The sequence below is a fragment of the Triturus cristatus genome, chromosome 1_2 (genome assembly GCF_964204655.1).
Source record: "Triturus cristatus chromosome 1_2, aTriCri1.1, whole genome shotgun sequence".
Classification (NCBI taxonomy): Eukaryota; Metazoa; Chordata; class Amphibia; order Caudata; family Salamandridae; genus Triturus; species Triturus cristatus.
The window spans coordinates 78,632,612-78,647,911 of record NC_140580.1 but is presented as its reverse complement, the minus strand read 5'-3'; the positions used below and the strand labels follow the sequence as shown (position 1 = coordinate 78,647,911).

Here is a 15,300-nt window from a genome sequence, read left to right as displayed (position 1 = left end):
TGATCCTCGAGTTTCAGAGCCATCTGGCGGTGCTGGTGTACTAGTTGCTGGACCCGCTCCTCGAGCTTTTTCGTGAAGGTTTGAAGCTCCACAACGTTTGTTTCGTTAACTCTGACTGTCCGAGGTTTTGTTCATATCGGCTCTCAGCAGGTTCATCGCGATGGATACTGTGTCGATTTAGTTTCGAGTGTGGCACCCAGCACCGGGATGGCCGTCATTATGGATGTGAGGGAAGGCTCAGCGTCTCCAGTTTGCCCACCCTGGGCTCCCTCATCTGTGGTGGCTTGCTTTGGGACCGCATATTTATCAAGCTTATTCGTTTGCACTGCTGCACTACCCTTGGGCTTCATTGTAAGGGCGCATGTGTCCGGCCCACTCAGCGGAGGTATAGTGTCTCTGCTTTCGTACACTCCTTGTACTTCAGGTGTGTTGAGGTGCAGCCACGGCCCGTATAGGGTGTGCTACCAGGGCGGGGGAGGGGCAGGGTGGGGGGATTGTTGGGCAGCTGGGCAGTGCCAAGTTTGTGTTGGGGCGTGAGCCACAGTGAGTCCCCCCGTCCAGTGTCCCGCAGTGTTGAGAGCAGCCCCTGGGGATTCCCGGGGGGGCTGCATAGGATGAGACCTTTAGCCATCGGTTCCCTTTTTCGCCCAAAAACATGCATGCGTTCCATTGCCTTCAATGGCAACGCGTGCACGTCTGGCGATTCCCTTGCGGGAGCGAGCGGCAGCACCATATGGTATCAAATATCGCGCCTTGCCGCTCGCTTCCTCAAGGGAATCGCGCAGGCCCCCTCCTCTCTCCCTGCTGCCGCACGCGCGCTTTTGCTGTTTTTTTTTTTTACTTTAAGCACGGCCAATGCTTGTTTTTAAGGCACGAGTACATTAAGAAATTTACCTAAAATCACAGAAGGGTGAGTGGACACCAGCACCTGAACCTTGTCCAAAATTGGCAGCTGTGACCTTTAGGCCTCATCTCCTAGCCTCCTTCATTTGGCCCCATCGTTGCCTTTTGAACCCAGTTCCACACCACTTGGATGAAAGAGCGACAATTTTACACCTAATAATTGGAATGACTCAGAATAAATGCGCTGGTTCTGCTCCATGCTTCCCTTGCCTGGAACTCTGTTGAATGTGGGTCGCCTGTTCTCGAGCTTCTGCTGTGCGGCTCCTGAGGCACCTTTTAAAAATTCACCCCTCACAGAGCATTGTTTTATCGACCAGACATTTCAGCGCAGGTCCCCTGTCGGTGGCGGATCATGGTTAACCCTTTCTGTTTGCGCGCTTTCATCCTGTTATACCCAGGACTGTAGCAGGACAGAGAGATGCTCTTTTAATGTGATTGGTGATACACAACAGATTGATTGTTGTTGATAGGTCAGGAATTAGAGAACTAACTGCTTGTGGGAATGGACCCAGCAATTCCATAAACAGCATGTTTCCCCTATTCGGGCATTGACATGTTATGGTAGCCAGTAACCAGGGTGCAGGGACTGGCTGATCTCAGTAACTCTGGCCCCATGGTCCCCCCTCCATTTACCGACCATAGTAGTAAAGACCACAGTTTGGCTTTTGAGTGCACTTACCTACCCAAGGAAACATTCACAACTTTTCTTCCAGTATCTGGCTTCTTTTTTCTATAGGAGATTTCAAAGAGGGTGGTGTGTCTACATGTTTTTACAACTGCTCCTCACAAAACGTATTCTTTTTCAAGCAAAATGTTTATAGACTCTATGTTAGCCAGGTTTTTTTGTTTTATTTGGCTTTCTTTTCTAAAAACGATCACACGAGGCATTGTTTAACTCCTACATTATAACTTCACAAATGAAGGTCCCACTCTCTATTGTATACAAGCATTGGTATAGCCAATAGGTCTCGCTTTTGGGATCTTATAAGTATTTAGTTATGCAGCACAATGTCCTTGGTAAAACAACAATAACTTTTGCATGGTTAAAAACTTATAAGGTCCCAAAGGCGAGACCTATTGGCTATGCCAATGCTTGTTCCATTTTATTGGAATCAATATCTTCAACAGTAACATCACAAACACCACAAGGAACATCAGGACAACTCCTCAATGTAAAACCAACCTGACACACTTTTCTCTTCCAACATTTCTCTACAGTAAGAGAGGGCTGAAGAAGTGTATGCAATAATTGTTCATATTAAGGGCAACACATCAGTCTTTTTGCTCTCTTGTTGCTATCCAAAGCAAGTCATATTGTCATCAAAAACGAGCATTACTTTGCTTCGCAGTAATGCAGTACAGGGCACACTCACAAAGTTAAATTTAATTTAGAGCAGAAAGAGCATTATGAATTGTTTGTGTTACCATCCATGTTTAAGGGAATTATGTCATGTGTGGGTTAGGGGTGGGCAGAACTCGCTGAGTTTAGCTCTGCAGAATTCCACGGAGTTACATAAAAACTCAGCGGGATTGTGCAGAGTCCTGCCAATGGGTGGAAAATATGCAGCTCTCACTGCAATTTAGCAACATTAGTGTGAACAGTGCTGAAAAATCAGCACGAAAGGCATCACGTTGCGCAAGAGCGCGCGTGTCCATTCGAATTGATTTTCCTGCCACTCATTTAGAAAATCTACTCGAGCAACAGCAAATCTACTCGAGTGGCAGCCCTCTGGCCGCGCCTGCCCATTACCACCTGCGTTAGTAAATCATGCTAGGAGATGCCAAATCTTGCTCGCACTTGCCAGCCCGCATCTTCTTGAGCCTCACAGGAGAAAATTCTTCCATGCTGCCGTTTCCTGAATTTGGGTGGAAATCCGCCTTAAAGAGTAATGCAAAGTGACCAAAAGTCCACTAATTTAGAGAGGCATTAAGTAAACATTCAGCCCACCCCTAGTGTGGCTCTGTTATGAATGACAATTTGAAGAATATTGTTATCTATGCATAAGCAGCAGCTATTTCCTGAGTGGGTAAATTGATTTCCTTATAGCTCCGAAATTTGAAGATTTTTAATACTGCATCTCCCCTTTGTAAAAACAACATACTCAACTAAATCATGAATAAAAATACAGCAGGAATGTCAGGAATAGCTACTATAGGTAAACGCAAGAAGAAAAGGTTATCTTTAACTCTACCAAGGCCAGCTGAGTTAAAAGAAAGAGGTGCTTAAACGACATACCCAGCCTTCATTAATAGCGAATATGCCCAGTCATGTTCTTTGACCTACACCTTCAAGTAAGTTGCCCCAATCCTGCAAACAAGTCAGTTTGTCTAGATTCCAGTATACTAACAAGGTGAAAATAATATAACTATAAATATATGATGAATACAATGCAGTTCTCTTGAACGTTCTGCAAAGCTCTAACAATTTTTTACATTAGATATTCCTTTCTTTACCCTTATTTCCTACATCATTAGTTCAGTGACTTACTAAAGCTGTATTACCAAAATGAGTACTCTTTAGTTCTCTTGAGTATTGTCCCTCTACTGCCTTGTTATGTTTTTCCAATTGCGATGAACATATATATTTTTCCTAAGTAGATGCTCTTCCCCTAATATCATCCAAATATCCTTTCAATTGCACTCATAATACTGTTGCTAAAGTTGCTGAGTATTGTGTCAACTGCTGCAGTCAGGCTAAATTGAATAATGGCAAGGAAAGACATCTTGTCTATTTGAAAATATATTTAAATACATTTAGTAGACAATCTGTTTGTCATTATGTAAAGATAAGGGAAGTGTTTGATTGAGGGATAGTTAATTGCCTGAATAAGCAATGCCAAGTTAACTAAGCTCATTATTTGTAACTTATACATATCATTTGTACTGACACTTAATTGAAAAAAAGATTAAATCAGTTGTTTTTCTCTATCTTATCTTATTAGAAACAACTTCCTCTACAACAAAATCACAAGTGCCACAAGCAGCACCAGGAACAACCATTCCAGGTAAAAGCTCCCTGATGCACTTTTACCTTCTAAGCTTTCATTTCTACAGGTGAGGGCAAGGGTTGGCTTTAAACTGTTTCTAATCATAATGAAAACAAATCTGTCCAAAATGTTCATCATACCTGTCCTAAGCATGGTTGTGGCCTTCATGTGCTTGGCTTGTGCTCTTCATTAGGGGTGGGCGGAGTGTTTCATACTGCCCATGGAATTGGCAGAATTTTGGTCACTCAGTATTACTCTTTAATGGGGAATTTCTGGCAAATTCCGTGAATTGCAGCGTGGCAGAATGTTTTTCCTGTGAGGCTCCAGAAAATGGAAGCTAGTGAGCGCGTGCGAGATTTGGCATTCTCTAGCATGATTTTCTAATGCGGGTGGTCCTGGTCAGAGGGTTTTTGTTCAAGTAGCATTGCTTCTGACTGAGTAGATTTTCTACTCGGGTGGCAGGAAAATCAACTCGAATGGCCGCTTCCTCTTGTGCAATGCATGGTGCACTTTGCACACATCTTTCAGAGCTGTTCACAATAGTTGGCACTAAGTTGCAGTGTGAGCTGCATAGTTTCTGCCCATTGGCATACCCCCACCGGATCTTGCAGAGTTTAACTCTGCAAGTTCCGCCCACCTCTACACTTCATGTACATTGCTTCACTGGTAAGGTAATGCTGATGTGTTCTTTTTTCTGTAAATAGTTAGTATATTGCAACTGCCTTCTCAATTATGAAAAACTCAATGGTGCTGAGACATGGATAAGCTATGGTTGACATTTTGTCGAATATTGTTCTCTGTTCTCAGGGGCGTAACAAAGGCCCCCGCAGCCCCCGCGGTGCGGGGGGGGCCCCCGAGCTCCAGGGGGCCCCCTCAACACTTTACCCTGACCTGACAGCTCCCGAGGAAGCCAATTCCAACTGAAATGCATTTTCATTTGCGCCTGCCCCCGGAAAGTGAAGCCATAGCGTTGCTAATTGTGCTACAATGTAATAATTTGCACGCAGTGTCAGCAGCCGACTTTTGCTAGTCGTGGTATGTCACGTCCTGCTGGCGCCTGTGGCGCAGGAGGGCAGGGGTCAGGCAGCAAAGTTTCTGTGCGGCAAATGGTAGTTATGCTCGCACCTCTGCGGTCAAATTTATAATTAATCTACGTTGACTGGGCTCTTGATCGGAGGCGGGTGTGACAGAGGGGTGAGGAGTCTGAGAGGCTTTCACCAGGGCGGAGCACTGCTCTAGCGCCATGTGGCAGAATGCATACGAGAGCTTCGATGCTGTACAAAACAAATATTTTGCGAGGCGCAAAGGCGAGGTGAGTTTGGTCCGCAAACCTTTATGTAATGTAAAGTGTATTTGTATGTTGCGCGCTGCCTGTCACCGGGGTCGTGAGGGTATCCAGGCGCTGGTTCTTGCAGGCTCATCCCAATTGCACAGAGTGGCGAAACCCCCACAATGATTTACTTTTTATTGCTGTGTTATTTTCATCTAACGCAAACCCTAACATTGACTAAAAGAGAACAGCACAACATACCAATAAATCGGCTTAAATGTAATGACGTCAGTACAGATATTAATCAACATGCAGACAGTTGTGTTCATTAGTGATTCGCGCATCCCACCGAAAATGGTGATGAAAGAGCGATTTGGAAACCTTCGAACAATGCCCCACACCAGACTAAAAAGTATGAAGCAATGAGTGTTGGTTCACGAGGGGTACTCCGAGGGTGGTGGGGTATCGCATCTTTGGGGGGGCAGAGTAGGGAGCACAGCATTCTGAAAAGCACACTACATCCCTGGCGCTCGGTCGCAAGGACTCCTACCCCACATGCACGCCAAGCATATAGAATGGTGGGTTGATGCACCCATGATCCATGCAAAGAGTGACGCCCTTCTCGACTCACGGGACCGTGGCAGCCGCGATGTAGCCCAGAGCAAGAGAGCACACACCATTCACAGACTGTGCAGCTGGTGAGTACCCTTAAAATCATTGCCCGGGTGGCGCCGCAGTATGGGGTTCACACTGCCATGCTGTGGTACAGAAAATAACGTTTTTTTTTAAGTTTACAATGTGAACTCCAGCAAGACTTCATTAAAAATCACCCTCCACATCCCCTCGACGTAACAATCCTTGCGGAGTTTAATTATTATGAGGAAATATTAATTTTGTGATCAGTTATGTCCCCTATCGTAGACCCCAACGGCTCCATGTGCATGTTATACATGTATGTTATACATGTATGTTCCCTCCTGCTCCAGTTCTGAAGACGCAAACATATGTGCGTCCACCGTCAACATGTCCTCTTTCAGATCCGCCATGAATGGGTCAGATATTCCATTCCTAAGTATGAAAGGCCACCGACTTTATGTGGTTCACTTTCCACATTTCACAGATTCAAGCGAGTAGGCCCGAATTCTGTCATCAAGCCTTTTCCTGCCTTCTGCCTCTGAAAGCTCCAGTCTGAGCCTGCATCTGTGACCATGAACTTTGTCTTACTCCTTGCGCGGCTAACGGTGCCTGATCCAGCCTGTCGCCTGCCAAAAACTGTATTTCATCTTCAAGATTATCTCCTCCGTTCCTCATCCGATGCATTCCTGTCTAGTAGTTTAGGTAAACATTCCTCCAGCTACCGTGCAAAGGGGCCAGGCCTCGCTGTCCTCATGCAAGTAATTCATAGCCCCGTTACCATGGAATATTCCTACCCCCTCGCATCTAGTGTAGACACTTAGACGCTTGTACACGCACTAACAGTCAGTATAGTCAGTATAGAATAAGATTCTATCCTAAGAGACCTCTCCTTTTGGATAACACAGTTCTTTAAACATAGGATATTAGATATGATTTGGGATTAGGTTGACATAACCCCAGACTTCTGTCTCCACATGTAGAGCTAAATGTCAAGTCCCCTTCACCCTCTAGTTGCACGTCAATCACACGTCATGCGTCATGCGGCTGCGCGCGCATCTTTGCCAAACATTTCTGCTGACATTGCAGGATTCTTTTATGGATCCACCCACTTGTGACATCATGTATAATGACGTTTTCTAGTTACGCCTATTCTAGTTACGCATGCATATTTTATTTTGTCTTATCAGTTGTTACGCCTACTGCATCTGTTTCACTGTAATGCCTTTTCTATAAAAATGATTACCTATCAATAATATATGCTCCCTTCCTTCCTGAACTTTCGTGGTGATGGAATAGAAGGCCCACAATTCGAATTGTATTCCTTTGTATAGGAATAAAGCCCTTTTAAAACCTCTAATACCACGGATTCTGCCTCTTATTTTTACTGAGTTATTCTCACTAAGACTTTACCGCATAAAAAATAGTACCGGTAACGAAATATTTACCACATAAATTGGCGCCCGAACAGGGACACTTTCTCATCTCACGCGCCGGAGGTGCGTTGCAGGCCCGGTCTCCTGCCACAGCTGAACGGACAAAAACGCGTACCTGCAGGATTTCCTGTATCTCCCTCCGGCCAAGCGGGGACGACTGAGGCTGCGATCAACACCCAGACGAGGCGGTGAGAAGTGCGAAGTATCCCAACCAGAGCCTAGCTGAGAGAGCAAGATCCGAGGTATACAGAGTTCCGCCAGGTTCCGAAGTTCCGAGTCCAGTCGAGTCCAGTCCAGTCCGGTCCAGTTTCAGTTCCGTTCCGAGGCCTTCCGTTCCGAGCTACCCGGTGAGTACCATTACCGGGGAGGCATTTTACGTGCACATAGTCTGTGCCGGTCAAGACGGGTTTGGGTACACAAATCCGGTCTGCACTGTTTTAGCAGTGTATCTGTACTGTTTAGCAGTATATATAGTATGTTTCGCATATAAATAAGTATTATCTAGTGTCAGTATAATGTCAGTAACTAGTTTTCTATTAGTTAACATTGTTCGTAAAACTGTTAAGCGTTAAATGTTTAAAATACGTTCTATATATTGTGGTGTGAATGACTGTTCATTATTGTGTTTTCTCGTATAAAGTGTGTTCTAGAAACAAGATCTAAAAATGCCGCTCTTTTCGAAACTAAGACAGATTAAAACTAGAAAAGGTGTACTCGAAGAAGCTGTTCCCATTCCACCTAGGGACACTCCAGGATACTTTATGTATCATAAGCATGGTCTAGATGCCGTATTATTTCTTGATTTATGGGTGGACTACACCAAAGAATTACCAGAGAGTCAGAGATGGCCCGCAACGGGGACCTGGGATGCAGATTGCATCATGAGAGTAGAAGAAGAATTATGGAAAAAGAAAGCCAGACAGTCACAGAAAGATGCCATTGAATTATGGCGTAAAGAATCATACAGACGTACAGAAAAAGCACACAGACAGGAAGAGAAAGGTAGAGAGAATTCAAATAAAACTCGAGAAAATCTATTACTTGAGGAAGGTACCCGAGTAAACTCAGAACAAGTAGATAGACAAAGAAACGCCCTTATGAATGGTATGTATCCACTTCTGGCCGAAGGGTTACCTAAGGCTACTCAGGAAATACCAAAAGACTTGCCACCTCCATTGTTTCCGATAAAAGCACATCCCAAATCACATCCCAAAACAGCAAAGGACGTTTTTCTTTCCTCCTATTTAGATGACGCAGCTCCCGAGTATGCTAATGCCATACCACCCACATCGCTTGCCGATGGTGTTCAACACCAAGAGCATACGTCTGTACCCCCGCAACTACAAACTCCTACACAAGTTCCAACAGGCCCGTCCGTCTCTACAGTTTTTCCCGCATCTACAATCTCTGTCTCACCTTCAACAAATCCTTTTACGTCCAGCACCCCAGACGGTGCTACAGGAGGTACGACAGACATTTTTTCTACGCCACCCAGAGGAAATAAATTTTCCCTTAGAGAATTAGCACACCAACGTACGCCCAAACTAGCAACTCCCGACATGCTTAAGGAACTTCTAGTAGATTGTAGATATGATCCTGTGCCCGGTAAACGGGACGAAATGCTGCTGTCATCATTACGTATTCGACGAGCTGCAATATATTTAACGAAGCTACCAGGAATGACTACACATTTAGAAAATATATATCACTTTGTCCAGTTAGGGCGAGGTCCTGAAAGTATTAGCAGAGCCATGGAGTACCAGAAAGCGGAGGTACAAGGACAACTGTTACGTTTCCTCATAAACTGTGTAATCAGAAATCAAGACCGGCCTGGGGTAAATCCGGAAGAAATGCAAAAACTTGTCACTTGGGGCCAGAATGTATCAGAAGGGAGACATGATAAACAGTTATGTATAGTCGCCATGTACCGAAAGATCCGCAAAGAAGTAGAACGAATACACGAAGAAAGATTAGAGGTGGACGCCGCTGACCTAAACAGAGAGGAGGAGGAGCAAGAGTCAGAGCAAGTAGAAACGATAGCTTATGTAGGTAGAGGAAAACCCCATAATAATACCAGAGGTTTTAATGATCCGGTACGTCCAATACGTCCAGAATATAATAGACATTTTCCAAACCCTAGGCTAAATACAAAATCCCCTGAACACTTATTCCAAGCCGCTGATAAATTACTCCGAGATCGAAGGGGGTACCACATGCTTGATTCCTTGGACGAACAAGAATTAGCCAGGTCAGCAGTACAATGGGCTGACAGTCCCGGCGAATACAATGACGATGTACTTGCACACACGTTTCTGAATCTAGACCCATATGAACAGCGTTTAGCTAGTATATACATGATTCAACACCTCCTTATATTATATAAAAGCCAACACTCCGATCCAGGACCCTTACCTGACATATTGACAGAACTACTCACGAATATATGGAGAGGGTCAGGTACTGATTTGATTAAGGAAATTCTAGAATCCCGAAACCAATATTTAAATTTCGTATGCCCAGAACACGTTCCAGTTCCCATCATGGGAAGAAAAATGTATCACATAGATAGACAGAACCCGTTACGCGAAGTGCACCCAATTAGAGGTGCCGGTGATAATTTTACACGCGTGTTTGTGTACACGCCTATAACTAAACTAGAATTATTAGAAATGAAGAAAGTAGTACCCAGCCATGACAAGGACCCAGCAGGTTTCCACCGTGAGATAAAAGACATGTTACTCATGGGAGAGTATACCTACCCCGACATTATGAAAATATTAAAAGTCCTATTACCCGCCGGTGTTTATGAAAAACTCAAAGAAAAAGAATGGGAGGTGGGAGACCAAAAGATAGATTGGACAGCGTTGGAAAACGAAGAAAAGGCCCGAGCTGCAGGAGCAGGGCTTGGGGAAAAGACTACAGCACTAGCAGGATTACTAATACAGGTACTGCCACGTTTATTAACTACGAAAAAGGAAGACTGGGGTGCAATCTCAGCCTGTAAACAAAAGCCAGACGAAGACACTAATGATTTCTATTCCCGATTTGAAAAATGTTTTGGTATAAATAGTGGTATAAAAGCCAGTAGTGAGTCATACCCACATCTGTTTGTGACAAAATTAGTTGAAAATTCTCTGATACAAGTTAAGAATAGAGTATTGAAATTCGAAAGTACCTGGCAAGGTAATACCCCATCACAGATGCTCCAGATGTTACAATATCACCACAATAGAATTAGAGAAGAACAAGAACACGAACAAAGACGTATGAAAGATACAAAAATGAAAATGCTTGTTGCACAGTCAGTTCCAGCCGATAGTCATCAAAAGGGTGATTCCGCAGGCCCTGCGAAAGGGACATGCAACTATTGTAAACAACTAGGTCATTATATACACGATTGTCCAGTCCTGAAACATAATATTGCTACAGGTAGAACCCAGGAGAGACCACGTCCACCTAGACAGGATCAGAATCAACAACAAATTCCTCAGCATGCACAACCTAGGTTAGCTCCGCAACAACTAGCTCCGCAACAGGGAGCTCCACAACAGACCGTAGCACCACCACCAGCGCAGCCTATTGCTGCCACACAAGCGACAACGCAACAGATGTACCAGTATGCACAAGCAGATTATCCCGATTATCAGCGATACTCATGAGATAGCCTAGAGAGGGAAGTTGGCTTACCCCTTATTGAGGTTCCTGTAGACCAAGAGGGACCTTATGTACATAGCGAATTATTAGGGGAAGACAGAAAGTTTTTACTTGATACAGGGGCAAGCAGAACAACTATAAGACGCAGTGAAGTTCCAGGGGCACCCCTCTCAGGCTCACAGAATATTTCCCTTGGATTCTCAGGAAAACCTATAATTAATGACGTAACACAACCTCTTCCACTTACAGTCGGTCCATTGACACGTACTACAGATTTATTGCTTACTAAATCATGTCCAGAAAACTTGTTAGGCATAAAAACATTGAAAGCTCTAGGAGCTATAATATGTTGTTCTCCGGAAGGAGTACGACTATTTCTACGTGACTTTAAAGGTCACTACGTATCCAGAGACATGGATCACCGACTGCAGAATTTACCTACACATTTATGGGCACAAGGCCCCACTGATGTTGGTTACATGAATATTACACCATATCGTGTCACACTAAAAACAGGAGTAATACTACCACGAATACGACAATACAAGTTACCACCCGATGCTGTTGTGGCTTTACTGCAAATCATTGACGAGCTCATTGCACAAGGAGTGGTTTTTGAAACCGACTCCAACGTATGTAATTCTCCGATAATTCCGATTCTTAAAAGAACGGATCCAAAAGCTCCACCAGTATATCGATTAGTTATTGATCTACGCGAATTAAATAAATGTATTGTACCACAATACCCCGTGGTCCCAGATATCTCTTCATTACTCACAGCTATTGACTCAGAAGCAACGTTTTTCACTGTAATTGATCTCAAGAATGCTTTCTTTAGTGTCCCAATTAATCCGGAAAGCCAATATTTGTTCGGATTCAGTTTAAATGGACGAAGTTTTAAATTCACACGCGCACCTCAGGGATTTACAGAAAGCCCCAGCATCTATAGCCAAGCACTGAAACGAGAACTTGACAGTATCCACATGCCAGTTAACACTGCCTTGCTTCAATATGTCGATGATCTGCTGATCACCGCTCGAAGCGAACCTGAATGTGAAAAAGCGTCACTGATGGTTTTGAAATTTCTGGCCGACAAGGGGCACAAGGTGTCCCCTTCTAAGCTGCAATTCTGTGTCCAGCGAGTTGTTTACCTTGGGCACTCGCTGTCCAAGGAGGGAAGGCAGCTTACACCCGACCGCATCCAGTTAATTGCTAATATGCCACCACCCAAGACACAAAAGGAGGTGCGGGCTTTTATAGGCCTCACTTCATACTGTAGGCAGTGGATCCCTCAATATGCATTTCTAGCAAAACCACTCATCCAGTTGACAACACAGGAGGCAGCCACATCGACTGTCCTCCCTTGGACTCAAGAACATACACACGCCTTTGAAAGTTTAAAGAAAGCTTTATGGCAAGCACCTGTTTTAGCAACACCATGTTACAGTAAACAGTTTACACTCTTCGTTACAGAACGCGAAGGTACTGCTTTGTCAGTACTCACTCAGGAACAAGCAGGATCACATAAACCATGTGCTTATTTCTCTAGTACATTAGATCCAGTAGCTCAGGCTCTTCCTGCGTGCCTGAAATCGGTGGCAGCAACAGCTTTAGCAATCAGACAAAGCGATGCCATAGTGTTAGGACATCAATTGACAGTACAAGTACCACACGCAGTAGAGGTTCTCTTGAACCGCACACAAACACAACACTTGACTATAGCGAGACTCACCGGTTACGAATTAACATTGTTTCAGCCACATATAGAAATCAGACGTTGCAATACGTTAAATCCTGCCACACTGTTACCAGTGGGCGGAACAGATCCATTGGCACATGATTGTGTCGAAGTTATTACTATCACGACGAAACCCAGACAAGACTTGACAGATATCCCTTTGTCAGATCCAGACTTGACATTGTATGTAGATGGGTCATGTATGAGAGCAAGTACAGGAGAGCTAGTGGCCGCTTACGCAGTCACAACAGACACTGAAGTTATTGAAACAAATTGTATTGATACTTTGTCAGCTCAAGCAGCAGAGCTCATCGCTCTGACACAAGCCTGTATTCAAGCCAAAAATAAGAAAGTCAACATATACACAGATTCACGTTATGCATTCGGAGTCGTCCATGACTTCGGCGTACTGTGGCGAGAGAGAGGTTATTTAACTTCTCACGGTGCCCACATCCAGCACGGACCCCTCATTCAAGCCCTATTAGATGCGATTCATCTACCTATTGCAATATCGATTATGAAATGTAAGGCCCATACAAAAGCTACCGATATTATTTCTCAGGGTAATGACCTAGCTGACAGAACAGCTAAACAGACTGCTCAGAATCAGACCCACACAACTGACATGACAAAGACAATAGTTCCGACGTCAACACATTGCATGACAGTTAAGGACCCCGCCCTTGATGTAATTGACATACAGACACATGCTACACCAGAAGAAATAAAGAAATGGACTGAATTAGGAGGGATCCAAACAGATCAAGGATGGATGACGAAGGAAAAATCTATATGGTTTCTTCCCGACTCAATGGTCCAAGTCATCATTAACACTATACATAGTCCAGCGCACCTAGGAGAAAAAGCTATGCTAGACAGCATTCAACACATTTGGTTCAACAAACATTTGCGAGCCGCAGCTAAACAAAAAGTTCGTACCTGTATGATATGTTGTCAGTTTAATCCAGGTAAAAGCATCCCCGTAGAGCAGGGTGGATTTCAAACTCCCGATCATGCTTTTGAAGTCCTCCAGATGGATTATATCCAGATGGAACGATGTCGAGGATTCAAATATGTTCTCGTAGTTGTCTGTGCTCTTTCCCGTTGGACAGAAGCATACCCGGTTTCAGATTACACTGCCCCGACTACTGCCAAACAGTTAGTTCAAGAATTCTTCCCACGGTACGGTTTACCACGTGTTGTCTACTCAGATAACGGCCAGCCGTTCTCATCCGAACTAATGAAACACGTTTCCCTTCTATTAGGCTATCAATGGAAATTTCACTGTGTCCGACATCCCGAGGCAGCAGGTCTCGTAGAACGCCATAATCAAACTTTGAAAATTAGATTGTCCAAAATATGTAGAGAAAAAGGAGTCGATTGGATAGTAGCCTTACCAGTTGCGCTCTTTTACATGAGAATGGTAGCACATTCTCGAACAGGGCTATCCCCGTATGAGGTGATCTTCGGTAGACCACCAAATATGTGGGGGACGCCTATACCTCGTAAAATCACTGACGTTGACTGTAATATGCTGACAGATTACCTGGCTTCCTTGATGTCTGCACTACAATCTTGTCGTTCACAGGTATCCGCAGCTTTTCCTGACAATACTGAGGTGAAGCCCCATGACGTGGTTCCTGGTGACCTGGTGCTGGTCAGGAACTTTGACCGGAAGACCCAACTGGATCCTAGGTGGAAGTCACCGAAGTTGGTTCTACTCACCACAAGGACAGCCGTGAAAATCGAGGGAAGGAAAGGGTGGTTGCACTCGAGTCATATCAAGAAATTTTATGGACTACCTTCCAGTGTGAATACTCAACCCTGTATTCCCTCAAAGACAGACTCAAAGCTCCCCTTGGCTGAATTAACAAAACCAGAACTTTATAAACTAAAATTGAGGTCTAGTAAGTCAGACAATTTGATTGTTTAAGTCCTCTCCAAGGTGAATCGGTTGAATTTGTCTCTGACATGTATCCTCTAGGCCGGAATAGAGAAAGAAATCATCAGATGCAGCTCAAAAAGCATGCGTATTGTAAATCACTTCGTAGTCACTGTACAGTAACATTATTAATTTTGTTTTTTCTAAGTCTTCTGATCATTATTTTTAGCATCCTATTGCACATGTATTACCCTATTCCTAAGCGTGCTTATAATATAACTGCAGAACATTTTTTTAGTGAATTTCCTCCGCATGAGTTGTCCTATAGATTTGCGCTGCGCAACAACACATTCATTAGTATGCTACATCATTCCCATCAAACCAGCAATGCCACAAATTGTTGGATATGTGGCCGACTCCCTCCCGATCAGAACTATAAGGGAGTTTTGCCCCTCTTTCCATATCCGTTCACACACAATGGCTCCTGTGGAGCATGGTTTAGTTTGATTAATACCCTAGATTCAAATTCCGCAGTTTATCAAGACAACTGGGTATGGGGAAACCTGAACCTAGTTTTGCTTAAAGTCTGCTACCCTAACAAGGAGGGACTTCCCAAAAGAACAGGAACTGATCTAGAAAATGAAGTATATGGATTAGGTAACTTTACACTTAACCTCATGATCCTGAACGTTGAATCTGAAGCTACACCAATCTTGCCCGCCATGTCAGTATTCCCAGTAAAAGGGGAATTATGTATAAGAAAGAATGGTTCCATACACATGGGTCATAGTAAATGC

The 15,300-nt window shown here is 44.1% G+C and overlaps 1 long non-coding RNA gene across 1 annotated transcript in view; it reads left to right on the top strand.

The window, feature by feature from the left end:
• Nucleotides 1–15,300, top strand: part of LOC146866837 (uncharacterized) — a 47,411-nt gene that overhangs the window by 21,619 nt on the left and 10,492 nt on the right. The window contains exon 2 of the long non-coding RNA XR_014960633.1: nt 3,846–3,908. This is a non-coding gene — a long non-coding RNA (uncharacterized LOC146866837). The remainder of the gene's footprint in view (nt 1–3,845; nt 3,909–15,300) is intronic.